The sequence below is a fragment of the Chroicocephalus ridibundus genome, chromosome 2, assembly GCF_963924245.1.
Source record: "Chroicocephalus ridibundus chromosome 2, bChrRid1.1, whole genome shotgun sequence".
In the NCBI taxonomy this organism is placed as follows: domain Eukaryota; kingdom Metazoa; phylum Chordata; class Aves; order Charadriiformes; family Laridae; genus Chroicocephalus; species Chroicocephalus ridibundus.
Window position 1 is genome coordinate 207,040 of NC_086285.1, and position 15,706 is coordinate 222,745.

General features: G+C 49.2%; 1 protein-coding gene across 6 annotated transcripts in view; it reads right to left on the reverse strand.

The window, feature by feature from the left end:
- Positions 1 to 6,708, reverse strand: part of SMARCD3 (SWI/SNF related, matrix associated, actin dependent regulator of chromatin, subfamily d, member 3) — a 103,947-nt gene extending 97,239 nt beyond the window's left edge. The window contains exons 1-3 of one of the 6 annotated variants that reach the window (XM_063324118.1): positions 5,589 to 6,087; positions 4,546 to 4,800; positions 2,782 to 2,959 (exon numbers count right to left, since the gene is read on the reverse strand). The gene's annotated coding sequence lies outside the window, so the exon portion shown is untranslated. Of the gene's footprint in view, positions 1 to 2,781; positions 2,960 to 4,545; positions 4,801 to 5,588; positions 6,088 to 6,302; positions 6,398 to 6,448; positions 6,566 to 6,609 lie in introns of those variants that run through there. The other 5 variants (XM_063324120.1, XM_063324122.1, XM_063324119.1 and 2 more) reach the window with 5 other exon arrangements.
- Between the last annotated feature and the right edge of the window lie 8,998 nt (positions 6,709 to 15,706).

Genomic DNA, 15,706 nt, shown 5'->3' on the forward strand with positions numbered 1-15,706 from the left:
ATTAGACTCTGAAACCGACATTCTTGGACCAGGCAAACTCTTCAGTCTAGCTAAGGGCTTCATTTAAGCCATGGTGGTGGTTATGTTCAAAGAGAACGGTTTCTACCCCTAGCTTTGGAAAACTACCATAGACAAATACAGACATCATCATTACGACAAGAGTACAAAATAGTAAAGGCTATTGGACTATCAGAGGCCATAGAGGAAAAGATGGGGAGTTTGTCTCTCCAACACTGGAACCAATGAATAAAGAGATTTTTAAAAAAATGGAAAGAAGATCAAAACAGCTTTCCATAAAATTCATGGGACCCTTTCCAGCATTGTAGTGCTAGTGCTATCAATATATCCAGGTACAAGAATGACCATATCACCGTTACTTTCATGTTTACTCAGTGATTATCAGAAACATTGGACAGGGCATCTCAGGCTTTCAATTCATGAAAATCAGACATACCTCACTTGATGACCTCCGAGTAACATTTCCTCAACAAGACCTACTAGCCATTGTCTACATTATGAAAGCAGTATGGAGAACACAGCAATAACTCCGTGGGGCAGAAGAAAAAGCATGCAAGTTGTAGTTATTTGCTTGTTTCTATGCCCTTAGGACACTTCTGTATAAATGAAAAAATTGCATAACTCCTGTGGTATCATACCAGAACTCTTAATCCTTTACGTTTTAAATTTAGAACCATTCAGTTCCTCAAACTACACCTTTACAGAGAAGCATTCTGGAATGCTATTCAATTTAAGGAGAGACCAGCAAACTCCAGGTTTTAGCCCAAGCGTTCTGTTTGGAAACCACTGTGACAATATTGCACTGAAAGAAGAGTGAGCTCCAAGTGATTAAGAGTACTGAAGGTTAAAGTCAACACCTTACCTTTCATCAAAAAGTTAAAGCAGTTTTAATACATACACTCTTCTGATTCTAGCAAGGGTTAGTAACATACGTTAGCAAACATTCCACATTAACATCAACAGGTTCTTAACAAGTTAGCATAGAGAACATGGCATGTGATAGTCACAAGAACAGAAGGAAATGGAATGGGGTGTCAGAACTGAAGAAGAAAGAAACTTTCTTAGATGTCAACTAGAAAAAGCCTTTTGCCACATTTGCTTCCTGGCATCCCGTGGTCATCTTGAACCCAACATCATCCACAAGTGCAAAAACAAGTAAAAAAAAAAAAAAAAAAAAAAAAATCACAAAAGCATCCTGCTTAGCAGGTTATTATTCTCGTTGTCCTTACTTCCAATTTCTTTTGCCAAGCATCTGCAGTCACCCCCTTTTTGTCTGATCTCTCCCTCTGCCAAATACCTCTATGTCTTCTGTCATGTGGAACCTGAATGAGGAGAACTACCAAACTGCCTCTCTAAAGACAGACCCTTACTCAGCAACAGCTGCGAGCTGGATACAGGTACCCACTACCTTTAGGAATATGCCAAAGTGAATGGTCCTATAGTCCTCCCTGTAGTCAAAGTCCAAGAGAAAATTTAACCAAACGGAAAAGGACAGAAGAGTGACAGAAAACATAATCACGGAAAAGCCAATCACAGAAAACTGGAACAACTCCTTCCAACATTGAAACGGCAGATCTAAGAATCTGGGGGATTTTCAAATGCTGTTTACTCCAAACTGCTGACTCCATAATTACATGGCTGCAAAAACTTAAAAAGGTATGTGGAAGGAAAAAAAAAAAGACTCAGCATTTGCCTCATTTTCCTATTCCTTTTCCACATATCCATTACTAGTCAGAGACAGGATACTTTGGTCTGACTCAGTGCAACACAGTTCTTAAATTCATGTAAGTTATGATTGGTAGACGAGTACCGGTATGTCTCTGTAACAGACCTTCCCTAGCTCAGCCGCAAGCAAAATGCCAGCACTGGCTTTTCGTAGCAGGCACTGGGCAAAGTACATAACTGCGCTGCACCAGGCTAGGCAATACAGTTGTTAAAATCAGATGACAGTAACAAGCCTAATTTGTTTTAAAATATTAAAAAAGTTATAACCTAGGCTATTTATTTCCAACGCAAAATGGAATGTATTCTTCTACCAGACAATTTGCGCTACCAGTGAAGTGACCTGTGCAGGCTGTAAGAGGTGAAAAGGCACTGATCCAGTTGTGGGAAAAACAAAGTCCCTTACAGGCATAGTGTGTACTGACTGGGAAAAAAGACAGATGGAAACAGGTGGATATTCACCAGCGGAAGCAACAAGAAGAATAGAACTAATGGTAGAAAATAAAGACCTGAGTGGCAGATTTTAGTCCCTTATCGTGAAGATGACCAATGCATACCCAACAGCAGCAGGTACTGGAGAAGTCTACCAGCTGGGAAGTTTACCATGCTAATTTAAACCTGCTGTGAGAAGCATGGTAACCCTACAAATCAATAACCATCTGACAAGAACTAATCACATTTACTTGTAGCTAATGGAGCAATGAATTACCACAAAGAATACCTGCTACTACTACTCCTCTTCATTCTTTCCTCTATTAGGCCTGCCCTTCGCAACTGCATTCTCTAACATTAATTGCTCTGAGCCAGTCTACTCTGCCTAATCAGCACCCGCCTGCCAGCACTAGCAGAAACGATCACAGAAGTAGTTGGCTAGTAAAAGGATGAGCTTAGGCACGCAATAGCAAGCAGCCAGTTCAGGGCTTATTTCACAAAATAACATTTCCCATATGACCAAAGGCAAACGTTTTCCAGTCCCAATACAAGTCACAGACACATTCTTCCCACCTAGAACAGGTCATTTTTCGAAGGGATAAAACCTACCTGTACCAGACTAGGTGGCTGATGAACACGCAGAGTCTCATGTGTATAGACCAAGAAGAAACAGGATGGGGCAGGAGACCAGGTATTACGTCATGATGAATTAGTAGCAGATATTCTCATAGAGCTGTTCCTGCTTCAGGTCAAAGACAGCAGGCTGAGGATGCATTTGGATCCAGCTCTGAAAAGAATAAGTATGTAGTGAGTGAAACGGAAGTAATATACAATATAAATTAAAATTTCCTAAAACAGCACCAACCCGTGTGACACTTCATAAGCAGCACAACTTAAAAAAAACCCCCAAAATAAACAAAAAAAGAGGTAAAAAGCAAGAAAGAAAAGATGCAACTGACATAGTGATTAGGGACTTCTCTACAGACAACTGCACACAGATGTATGTCCATGTTGCCAAGACAGTACTTTTGCCCAGGCACTAGGCCATCCTTACAGGCTATTCAACTTACAGAAGGGAGCCAGCTTGTATGTGGGGAGACTGGAGAAAAAAAATGAAGAAAGTACACCACTTGCCTATAACCTGTCAACACATTGAGGCATAGGGTGGTTAAGATTGGAAGGGATCCCTGGAATTTGCCTGGCCTAACCAAGAAGCAATAGTATCTTCTTACACAGATGTTCTTGCATAGATGCTTCTACCATCAGATGTCTCTGGTAACCCTTGGGAAAGAAGGCCAGTTCAGACACTTTAACCAAGTGAGCTTGCTTTCATTCTTAAAAAAATCAAATCCTTAAAGGCTATCAGAATACTCTAGCATTTCATCAGGAATTGTTAGCTGTCCTGGTAGGATGGCGAGAGTGTTGCAGACTGGGAGAACTAATGATCCCACAGATTTACAGTACCGTCAAGCAGCTTCAGTGTCTGCATATGCACGGCAGGTCCCAGAGATGAGCCGGGGTAAGAAGGGAAAGGGAGCTGCTCCTTGGGAAGAGCTAAGCCAGCTGCACCTGTGTATACAAAGCACTGCTGCTTCTGAACAGCTCTCTACTGTAGCTGATGAAGTAAAGAACAGATGTGAACACCAGCACTCACAGGTGTAAGTTCATACCTAGTCACGCAGTTAGAAGCAACTGCTCAAAGAACGGACAGGCAAGACAGGGAAATATGAGCATGACCGCACCAGTCTAGGCAGTTCTGGTCCGCACAAGAGCAGACAACTCCATTGGGGACAGTAACAAGGCTTGAAGTCTAGCAGGGTCAAAACAAGGGAAGAACAAAGGGCAGAAAGAAGATCATGGTGAATTATGCTAAAATAGAGCTAAAGTCAAGGAAGGACAGACTCCGGGAAAGCAGTGGCTGAGGCAAAACACAGCAATGGAGGCAGTGCAAGTGAGAAGGGCTGGGCCAGGAGAGTGCATGAGGTACAGAAAGAAACATCACTACAGCACTGTGGAAAAGGAGGCAACCGCAGGCTGACAATGAATCTCACCCTGCCTCAGGGGCAAGGCCAGGCTGGGAGTTTCTTCCTCACAGAGAGGGCAGGGGATTCTGCCAGGGAAGAAGGGCTGGTTTCTCATGGTGGTGTCCCCATGGTAAACAGTAGGCTGTTGATTGCGCCTGATGCAGCGCCAAGGAACTGGTTCTTTTCAGAAGCTGCAAGACTCCCCTGGATGGGCAGTAGTACGAAGTCAGTCCCTCCAAGAAGGGTAGTACTGACACCACTAGACCAGGGTACCGCACAAATACACCCCCAGATCATGCTAACTGCTGAGTAATCCTGCTTTCTCCTCAGTCCTCCGTTCAATTTCTACCTCAGTCTTTCCCAGCAGCAACTTGCAGACAGGGTCTCTCCACAGGCCATGCTGATAGAGGAAACGGAAGAGTTCAGGCCTCAGGTACCAGGAGGGAGGAAGCAGCAATCTCCAGCAACAAGCTTGTGGTGCCCAATTGAGATGGTCTGCCTGTATGCGAAGTCAAGATCTTCTGGAAGGCGATGCAGAGCATTAGTCTCCTACAGATACGGATCAGTGTGTCCTGAGAGAGTATCTGGGACTATGCATCTCCCTCTGAAAACAAAGATGAGGGGCAGCTTAGAGGGAGCAAGACAAATACTCTCTCTCAAAAGGTGCTATTGCCTGCATGAAGGTTATTTTTTTCCTGGAGCACTGGAGACTGCTGTCAGTTAGTCGCAGGACAGTAGTGGGGCGTGGAGTGTCTCCAGGGACAGGGCGTTAAGAAGAGGACCCTCCTCTCCAGAGGACCATGCCAGGGTAGGCTGGGCCACTCCAGACGAGGGCTGGTGTCTCCCCCAGGAAATTCAGCCCGAGAGGGCCTGCAGTCCACTTTTTGGAGTGGTAAATGAGTACTGCGCTTCCCCTCTCTGCCTGCCTCTCCGGGCCAGCTGAGTCCCTGCACGGCAGCAAAGCCACCACTGCTGGGCCGATTCGGGAGCACACGCTGGGACAACCGGCGGGGGCCGAGTCCGACGGGAAGAAGGGGGAGAGCGGCGCGCCAGCCGTCGGGGGGTTCCAGCCCCCGGCTCCGTGGGGAGCCGAGCGGCGGCAGCGGAGCGCCGCGGAAGGGGACACGGGAGGGGGCACGGCCGGGCGGCACAGCGGGGGCGCTGGGCCCGCTTCCCGGACTCTGCCCGTTTCCCGGGGTCCGGGGCGGCGGCAGCGCCAGTGCCCGGGGTCCGCGCCCAGCCCGGAGGTGCCGCTGGCGGGGGACAGTGCCCGGGCGCAGGTGTCCCGCAGCCAGAGCTCCCGCAGGTTGCCCGCAGCAAGGCCACGGCAAGTGCCGCCGCGGGGCCGAGCGGGCGGCAGCCCGGGGCGGCGGGACTCGGGGCAAGGCTCACCGTCCCGTCCATGCTCCTCCCCGCCGCGCCGCTCTCCCGCTCGCGCCGGGGCCGCCGTCCCAGTGCCGGGCGCCTGCGCGGCGCTGCAGAGAGCGGCGCAGGGACCGTCTGCAAAGAGCGCGTCGCTCGCCGCCCGCGCAGGAGCGGCAGCGCGGTGCCGGGACGGGCTGCCCGCAGCGCCGGGGCAGAGCGTCTCGGTGCGAGAACGATCGCTCCTCCGTCTCCGCCGCGCTCCCACCGACCCCGTTTTAACGCCGCTTCGGCGACGAGAGCACGGCGTAGCCACGGCCACTGCGCCCGCTTCCCAGCCCTGCGGGGGCGGCGCGGCGCGGAGCTCCTCCCGCGGCCGGGCGGGGGCAGTGTCCGCACCTTTCCCGACCCTGCCGCCTCTGGAAAGCTCGCTCTCGCCCGCCGGCGGCGTCCGGGGCGGGCTCGGGAGAGAGTCGGACGGGATGCGGGTCCGCCGCCACAGCGTGCCCCAGCCCCCTGCCACCACCAAGCCCCGGCGCCATAGTCCCCCCTCACAGTTCCCCTCTCCGCCACAGCCCCTTCGCAGCCCCCCTCACCGCCACGGCTCCCCTCGCCCGCCACAGCCCCCTCACTGCCACAGCGCTCCAACTCGCCGGCAGAGCCCCCCGCGCCACCCGGCGCCCCTCACCCGCCGCCAGAGCCCCCCGTCATAGCTCCCCAACCCGCCTCCAGAGCGCCCCTCACCCGCCGCAGCCCCCGCCGCCACAGCGGCCCTCACCCAGCGCGTCGCCCTCCCGCTGCCGTAGCGCCCCTCACTCGCCACCGCCCCCTGCCGCCACCGCGCCCCTCACCCGCCGCCACAGCCCCCGTTACTATCGCAGCGCCCTAACCCGCCGCCACAGCGCCTCCGCCCGCCCGCCCGGCAGCGGCAGGAGCGGCCCCGGCCCCGCTCTGTCCGGCCCCGGCCGTCAGGCGGGTCGGGCTCCGCCACAAAGCCCCGGCCCATCTGGCAGCGGTGGCGGCGGCCGCCCGCTCCGCCCCGCGGACCCACCTGGCGGCGGGGCCGGTGCCGGTGCCGGTGGGAGGGTGCGGCCGCCCCCGGGGCCGCCCGGCCGCGGCAGAGCCCGGGGCCGGGTGCGGGAGCGTCGCCGGGCGGTGCCGGGCGGGGCGGCGGGCGCTGCCCGGGCCTGGGATGTGTGCGGTGACATGAACAGCACTAGCGGGTGTCGGGAGCGGGCCTGGGGGGAGCTTTGCAGCGTGTGTGATATTTCAAACTCCAAACTGGCCTGTACCAAGCGCTGTTATCCTGTATTTGCATATCTGTGTGCTCTCTGAAGGAGCCAAGTAACTCCTGGGGGGACGTGGACGCTGGGTTTGGTGGACCACGAGTCTGCTGTACTGTGACAATCGTCACGGGAAAAGAAAAGGAAAAATATTTTGTGAATATCCAGTGGAAGATATTTATGGCGTACACTTTCAAAGACTGATTTGAAGAAGTACTGAAGAGAGTTTGAGTGAAGTGGAAGAAGCACAGCAAGCCAAGAGCGATGAGGAAGGGAGTTCGTACGGGCTGAGTGCTGAAAGTGAGTAACTTTGCGTGATGCTCCAAGGATCTGAGAAAGGGGTGAAAGGAAACAACTCAGTTTAAAAGGAGTATTAGGTGAGCAGAAGCCAAGAAATTCTGCCAACTCTGAGCGCTCAAAAAGTGTGTAAGTCTAAAAGATTAAATAAAATCTTGTAAAGATTATTAGGTGGATTTATGTGTCTCGCAGTATTTTTGAATGGGGCTATATATTTATGTGCCTTCAGCTTTTTCAGTCTGCATTTTTTCATGTGTGTCACATTTTCAAGCTTTTTGCCACAGCTATTTGCACTAGAAAAACACTTGGAAATGGAAAATGAGTTTTTGTGTTAACTGTAATCTGGAAACTGCCACCTTTGACCATCCGGGAAGAAACAGTTTAGCGTCTGTGTGGAGAAGATCGTGTAAGTGCCAGGCACATCCAGGAAGGACAATCTGAAGGAGGAATGCAAGAGAGTGTGGCTGTCTTGTCTAAGGTACACGACTCAGGAGGGGGAAGCCCTGAGATACCGTTGTAAGACAGCACGTTGCGCACGGCTCGGGCCCGGACCCCTGTCAGGAGACGAGGCAGGCAGCCTGCACATGTTTTGCAGCTCTGTAAAGTGTGTTTCACGATGGATGTGTGACAAGGTAGTGCTTAAGGCCAAATATTAGAGAGCAAGTTCCTCAGAAAAGAATTCTTCTTGCCGGAGTTAAGAATGGAGGAGTCTCCTGAGCAAGAATACCTTTCTTTTGCTGGGGAAACACACACCTTTTGATGAGATTATATCATCCTCTGTATCTGGTCATCTGATCTGACCAACAGCAACCCCAAAAACTTCTCTGTGGAGCAGCCTAGACCATCTGTAAGTGATTGACTCGCACTCTCCAGAGTGCCATTAGCTGTGAACCACTTTGTAGTGAGAAAATTGAGCGTTCTGTCAGCTGTGACCAGGGTGAGTGCGGCCGTCCCAGGGACTGCGCAGGCACGACGCCACCCTGAGCAGGTTGCCCAGGTGAGATGGGCTGCGCGTCCCCCTTGCATGGAAGAGTCACACCATTTATATTCCAGTCTTGGAGAAGATTGATGGACACCATAATCAGATACAATATCTGAGTTCACAACACCTGTATTTTTTTTTTAAAGTATACCTTTTAGTTAGGGATAGAGCAGCATCTCTTTCATAAGTGAGAAGACGGTGAGTCTATTTTCACCCATTTCTTGAAGTTAAAAATGCAGCTGGGACACAAGCTTCCTGTGTTTGTAATATATACTGTACATTTTTCTCTGGGATGAGCAAAGACTGTTCCAACAGGGTAAGCAAGCCTGTCTAGGACATCCGACAGAGCAAGTTACCCATACAACAACTGAAGACAAGGAAGAAAACTATCCAAGGGCATAGAGCCAAACAAAGTGAAGTACACACAAAAGTACACGCACCTGGAGAATGGCAGGGTAGGCACAGCTGGAGGCACAACAGGCACCGATTGAGGGTACATATTTTCTCAGTTTTACAAGGTCAAAGATGACAGTGATGGTAATTTGTCTTCCTGGCCACTCTATGATCCCACTGTAGTCCCTGAATTCTGTATCATGATCCTCACAGAGTTTATCATTTCTGACTGAACTAAAGTGTGTCCTTAAAAAATATCTAGTCCTTTTTTTTGCAGATAATGACACAAAAATGGGGGTACAGGGTCAAATCATAAGTTCACCTGACTGATTTACCCTGTTCCTGATAGTGGCCAACACTGAATGCCTAGAAAAGACCATAAAAATAGGGCAGACATAGAGTGATGCCTCCCCAAACGCTCTCCCAGCTCAGAGTGATTTGTGACTTGGAGACCTGCCGTGACAGAGGTGTTGGCTTTGTGTTTAATAGCCTTTGATGGATTTCTCTTTTGCAACTTTCACCGACTATATATTCACAGTCATGAAATTTAAGGCCATGAAGAACCGTTAATTCTGCCCGCTTACATATGACAAGAAGTTTCACATGGGCTCCAGTGATCTCTGTTACACAAACCAAGTCAATTGTAACATACTGGAAAAGCTACCACTCTGTAATTTCACTAGCTAATCACTTCCATCACTAGAAGCATATGACAATTTTCAGCTGGAATTATCTGTTGCAGTTTAAAGCTGTCAGCTTTGGTGTTGCTCTTGTGCCTTACCCCTAGACAATTCAAAATCTCTTTAGTATTCAGTATTTTTACTCAGTAAAAGATACACCCTAATTAGATCACCTCACAACCTTCTAAGTAATTAGAGTTCATAGAATCATAGAATCACAGACTGGTTTGGTCTGGAAGGGACCTTAAAGCCCACCCAGTGCCACCTCTGCCCTGGGCAGGGACACCTCCCACCAGCCCAGGCTGCTCCAAGCCCCGTCCAACCTGGCCTTGAACCCCTCCAGGGATGGGGCAGCCACAGCTTCTCTGGGCAACCCGGGCCAGGGGCTCACCACCCCCAGAGTAAAAAATGTCTTCCTTATATGTAATCTGAATCTACCCTCCTTTAGTTTGAAACCATTAAAAACACTTTAAAGCCATTATCTTATTACCTAGTGTTATCGCTACAGGAGTTCCGCATCTCTCATTGTAAAATATTTCTTCCAATCTTCAGATGAAATTTGTGAACCACTTCTACATTCTTTTTTTTTCTCTCTATTAATTTCAAGCCTTCAAAAAGAAAGGGCTATGCCACCAGGGGCCTTATTGCTGCCTTTCACATCAACAGAATCAGTTTCCCCCAGATTGTCTCTCTACCTGTATAGATCTGTTGCATCGTGTCTTAGTCTTAAAATGTAAACTATACAGGGCTGGGATAGCTCTGTATTTTATTGTGTAAAATAGTGGGTCCTGGTCAAATTAAGCTGCTTGCACATTAATACAGTCAATTTCTTTCCTGACTTAACTTGTTGTTTTGGGTTTTTTTTCAATACAGTCAATTTCTTTCCTGACTTAACTTGTTGTTTTGGGTTTTTTTTCAATACAGTCGTCTCTGGAGGAGTGACTTGCCTTTCTTTTCCCCAAGCACATAAGTTTGCACTCGACTGCATTAAGACAAAACCTGTGTGAATAGCCTTACTCTGCTACACACTCTTCTCCATTGTTATCCTACCTTTATGACTGTCTTTTGCAGATTTTTTTACATCATCTGCAGACTTTATCAGTAGAGATCTTACATTAGCTGCCAAATCTTAAAGTTAGTGTCAAACAACGCTGGCTGGAGAACTGTCCCCCCAGGACCCAAGTGGAAGTGCCCAAATCCAACAATTGACTCTTATTTTATATGCCAACCAGTTTTTAACTCGCGTGATTTGTTTGCTGTGTAACCTTCTGTTTAATAGTTAAGGCATTGCATTAAATCAAATGGATTCTCAGCTCTGTAGTGGCTGTCTGATTGTCTTTAACTCACATGTAACTTCAAAGGCTTCACTCAAGCTTTTCGCCAAGTCTTACCTGCTGTACAATAACCTTGACTAGTATTAGTTACACAGTAATGCCAGCTCCACCAAATTCCTACCAGATAGCACTTCTGGTTTCAATTGCTTATAGTCTAGTGTTAGGCATCTATAAAGAAAAAATAACATTTTTCTTGTTTGCTGTAACCCTGAATCAATTAGTTCAAAATTTAATTTAATTTTTTACTTTCCTCTTTACAGCACTTGTCTTATTGCATTTTTAGTTTACTAGAAATTCCCAGGCTATTCCAGCTGGAACATAACTGAAAGTTAACCTGTCTGCCTGTAAGATGCAAGTTGTTCCTTTCATATACCCTAATTCACCTTGGAATACAGAGTTTTGCTCAGTAAAACAGAATCTTCAGTTTAGGACTCATCAGTTTGCTGGCAGTATTGTCTGCCTTGCCTCGCCCGCAGAGCCGGATTAAAAAAGAAATTAAAAAAAATCAGCTTTCCACTTTCCTCAGTTTTCTCCCAAGATACTAGATGTTCTTAAGAGTTTAAAGTTCTATGTAGAATCGCATCATTGTCTGATATGCACTGACGTGGGTGGTGACTTACCAAACAATCATCCATTCTGACTTTTTGGTTTACATCCTTGTTTTGTTTAAATGACAGTCCGTCAAATCTCAGTATCCCGTTTCCCATGATTCTCTTTCTTCTCTAATGAGGATTCACTAATAATTCTAGCTTGCCCTATGTTGTTTTAAAACCTTCTCTGTAGCAGCTTGTTTTAACCACAGATACCCCCAACTGCTACATCCCCTGCAGCTTTCAGTTTCTTTACCACAGAGATTTCCTGACAGTTGAATTACTGCATCTTTTTCAATGTTTATTCTTTCAACTTGGTTGCATGACATCTGTTTCACCCTCACATGTCATATCAGACTCCTGGCTTTGCTGACGTAGTTTTCTACAGCATCCAGTGCCGATCACCGGTCCTCCCAGACGTGTGACCTAGAGCAATGGTTCGGGGAATTCTCCTTGGATATTACACCATAGAGAAACTTGCATTTACAAGCTATGTATCTTCTCCAGCATCATGAGGTTGTATTTCACGTGTCAGAATCTCTTTTGTCTGCAGACCGTGCAGGGATGAAACAAGGAAAGACAAGGCCGCCTTGGAATTAAACCTGGCTAGGGATGTCAAGCTCAACAGGAAGGGCTTCTACAAGTATATTGGAAACAAAAGGAAGACCGGAGAAGTTGTGGGCCCACTGTTGAATGAGACAGGAGCCATGGTGACAGAGGATGCGGAGAAGGCAGAGTTACTGAATGCCTTCTTTTGCTTCGGTCTTTACTGCTCGGCCGAGCCCTCAGGAGTCCCAGACCTTGCGGAAAGTAACAGGGAAAGAAGACGACTTCCCTTGGGTTGAGGAGGATCGAGTGAGGGATCAATTAGATCATTTAGATATTCACAAGTCCATGGGCCCCAATGGGATGCACCCAAGAGTGCTGAGGGAGCTGGCGGAAGTCATTGCTGGGCCACTCTCCATCATCTTTGAAAGGTCCTGGAGAACAGGCAAGGTGACTGAGGACTGGAGGAAAGCCAACGTCCCTCCAGTCTTCAAAAAAGGGAAGAAGGAGGATCTGGGGAACTACAGGCCAGTCAGCCTCACCTCCATCCCTGGAAAGATGATGGAGCAGCTCATTCTGGGCGTCATCTCAAGGCATGTGGAGGAAAAGAAAGCTATCAGAAGTACTCAACATGGATTCACCAAGGGGAAATCATGTCTGACTAATCTGATAGCCTTCTATGATGGCATGACTGGACGGATAGATGAGAGGAGGGCGGTAGATGTGGTCTACCTTGACTTCAGCAAGGCGTTCGACACGATCTCCCACAGCATCCTCATAGGGAAGCTTATGAAGAGTGGGTTAGATGAATGGATAGTACAGTGGATAGATAACTGGTTGAAAGACAGAGCTCAGAGGGTCGTGATTAGGGGCACAGAGTCTAGTTGGAGGTCAGTGACAAGTGGTGTTCCCCAGGGGTCAGTACAGGGTCCAGTCCTCTTCAATATATTCATCAATGACCTGGATGAGGGGATAGAGCGCACCCTCAGCAAGTTCGCCGATGACACAAAGCTGGCGGGGAGTGGCTGACGCACCGGAAGGCCGTGCCGCCATACAGAGAGACTGTATGAGATTTGGGCAAAGAGGAACCTTATGACATTCAACCAGGGCAAGCGTAGGGTGCTGCACATGGGGAGGAATAACCCCCTGCACCAGTACAGGTTGGGGGCTGACCTGCTGGAGAGCAGCTCAGTGGAAAGAGACCTGGGAGTCCTGGGGGACAACAGGATGCCCATGAGCCAGCAATGGGCCCCTGTGGCCAAAAAGGCCAATGGCATCCTGGGGGGCATCAAGAAGAGTGTGGCCAGCAGGTGGAGGGAGGTCATCCTCCGCCTCTACTCTGCCTTGGTGAGGCCGCACCTGGAGCACTGGGTCCAATTCTGGGCTCCCCGGTTCAAGAGGGACAGGGAACTGCTGGAGAGGGGACAGCAAAGGGCTACCGAGATGATTAGGGGACGGGAACACCTCTCTTATGAAGAAAGACTGAGGGATTTGGGTCTCTTCAGGCTGGAAAAAAGACGACTGAGGGGGGACCTTATCAACACTTACAAATACTGAAAGGGGGGGTGTCAGGAGGATGGGGCCAGGCTCTTCTCAGTGGTGCCCGGGGACAGGACAAGGGGTAACGGGCACAAACTTGACCATGGGAAGTTCCACCTCAACACGAGGAGGAACTTCTTTCCCCTGAGGGTGGCAGAGCCCTGGCACAGGCTGCCCAGAGAGGTGGGGGAGTCTCCAACTCTGGAGACATCCCAACCCCGCCTGGAGGCGTTCCTGTGCCACCTGCTGTGGGTGACCCTGCTCTGGCCGGGGGTTGGACTGGGTGATCTCCAGAGGGCCCTTCCAACCCTATGATTGATTCTATGATTCTATGATTCAGAAAGACTGTGTGAGCCAATGCAGGCAGGACACAGGAACAGCTACAAAACCATGGATGAAAAGCAAAGAACAAGTTTAGTCTCAATGCGTCGCAGACCGGGGAGTCTCTGAAGCAGCACCCAGGCAGGGACACACAAGCAGGGGACCCGGGCACCGTGGAGCGAGAGAGAATCCTTGTTAGCAAAAGAGGGAGCAAGCAAGAGCGCACAGACTCCCTGTTCTGGCCAGTATTCCAAGAGTTCAAGCAGGCATAGTTTTCACACTGTGCTTTGATCTTCAACAACAGGGCAGGATTCTCAGGCGGATAGAGCAAGTGTCCCTGAGTCCATTGCAGACTTACGTTATCGAAGCGCAGATGTTCTACTTGCAAGCGCACAAGACTGAACAACAATTAGGGTGATATGTTTCCCAGCACCCCAGGTGCAAGTCACTTGAGCACGTTTACAATCCTCCCTGCTGATCTTCTGTTACTTTCCCACAAAGACAAACTTGCCACGACTGCACATGCAGCGCCAGGGGTTCTTACAGGGCCCATCTTCGCTGTCGCCATCCCGGCTGGGAGAGTCACGGCACGTGGAGGCGCCGACGTCCCACATGACAGTTAACCTGAGCGTGCGCTGTCCCGCACAGTGCTGCTCGCGCGGTGCCACGTTCAGCCCTGTGTCTGCTGCACAAAACCCCTGCCCGCGGGATGCTGATGGCAGCGGACGAGCCCACAGGCAGCTCTCAGTCCACACCGGCCATTTTCCACCTCTGCGGCCTTGCCTTTGTCCAAGTGTGAGGCAAGAGATTCTAATGCAAACACACTTTCTGTCTGACAGTAGAAAGGATGAACAGAGTTGTTTCCTTGTAATCCTATAATAGCTCTAATGGCCAAAATGGGAGAATCTGCTCTGCAGGCAGGGTCCGCATGGCGCACTGTGTGGGCATCAGCGGCCCCGTCAGTGCTGCACCAGTTGGGGCTCCCCGCATCTAAAGGATGTAAGATTATCTATACTATTCTCTCTATATAGCGTTAGCTCTAATACGTCATATTTTAAATGATACCTTACACAGTCGGAGCGCCTTTCGTACTGGGACCATCGTGGATCAGCACCTCCTGACGCAAAACAACCACTCGTAACAAGAAAAAGTTTCCCAGTTAACTTCTCTCGTTCTCACTCTTTGAAGGTTTGCTTAGCAACAAACGTGCATCCCAGTAAGACATTCAGTAGAGATCTGACTTCTTCCCATGTAAATATAATCACGACACCTCTTGCTTTTTAAATAAACAAATCTGAGATTTCTATCCAATTTGAAGCAACGTTACAGATTTTGAATACTTCCTCTGAAGCTTTTCTAATCTTTCTGCAGCTCTTTTGATGCTGACACCAGACCTCCACCTCATACTCCTGAAGAGTGTAGCAAATACAGGCTTTTTCTTCAAACGATGCTGATGCAGCCATGAGTGGGGTTAGTCACACTCACTGGTTCATCGCACTGAAACTCACAAGTTCACACCAGGGCTCTGGCCTTTGATTTCTGGCTAGAAAGAAGATGCTGGAAAGCTGAAAGCTTTGCAGTAAAAAGATTGGTGGGTTCTTGATGGATAACAAAATAAACATAAGCCAGCGGTGTTCCCTTGGAGCAAAAGCGGCCAACAGCATCCTGGGCTGTGTTAGGATCGTTGCCAGCAGGTTAGAGGCAGTGACCCATCTCCTCTGCTCAGCAGTGGTGGGACACGCCTGGAGCGCTGGGTCCAGTTCTGGGCTCCCCAGTACGAGAAACACAGGGACATACTGGAGCGAGTCCAGCGAGGGGCTATGAAGATGGTTAAGTAATTGGGAGTGTCTGTCTGTCATTGCAGGTGAGGCTGTGAGAGCTGGAATTGTTTATCCTGGAGAAGAACAGCCTCAGCGTGTTATCCGCGCATCTAAGTAATTGCTGGGAGAGTGTAAGGAAGACAGAAACAGACACTCCCCAGTGGTGCCCAGTGACGTGACAAGAGGCAATGGGCACAAACTGAAATGCAAGTAATTCCATTCAAACACGAGAAAGAACTTTTTAACTGTAAGTTATTACACACTGGAACAGATTGCCAGGAGAGACTGTGGAGTCTCCACCCCTGGAGATTTTTAAAATGCAACTGGACAGTCCTGAGCAACCTGCTCTCGCTGACCCACTGT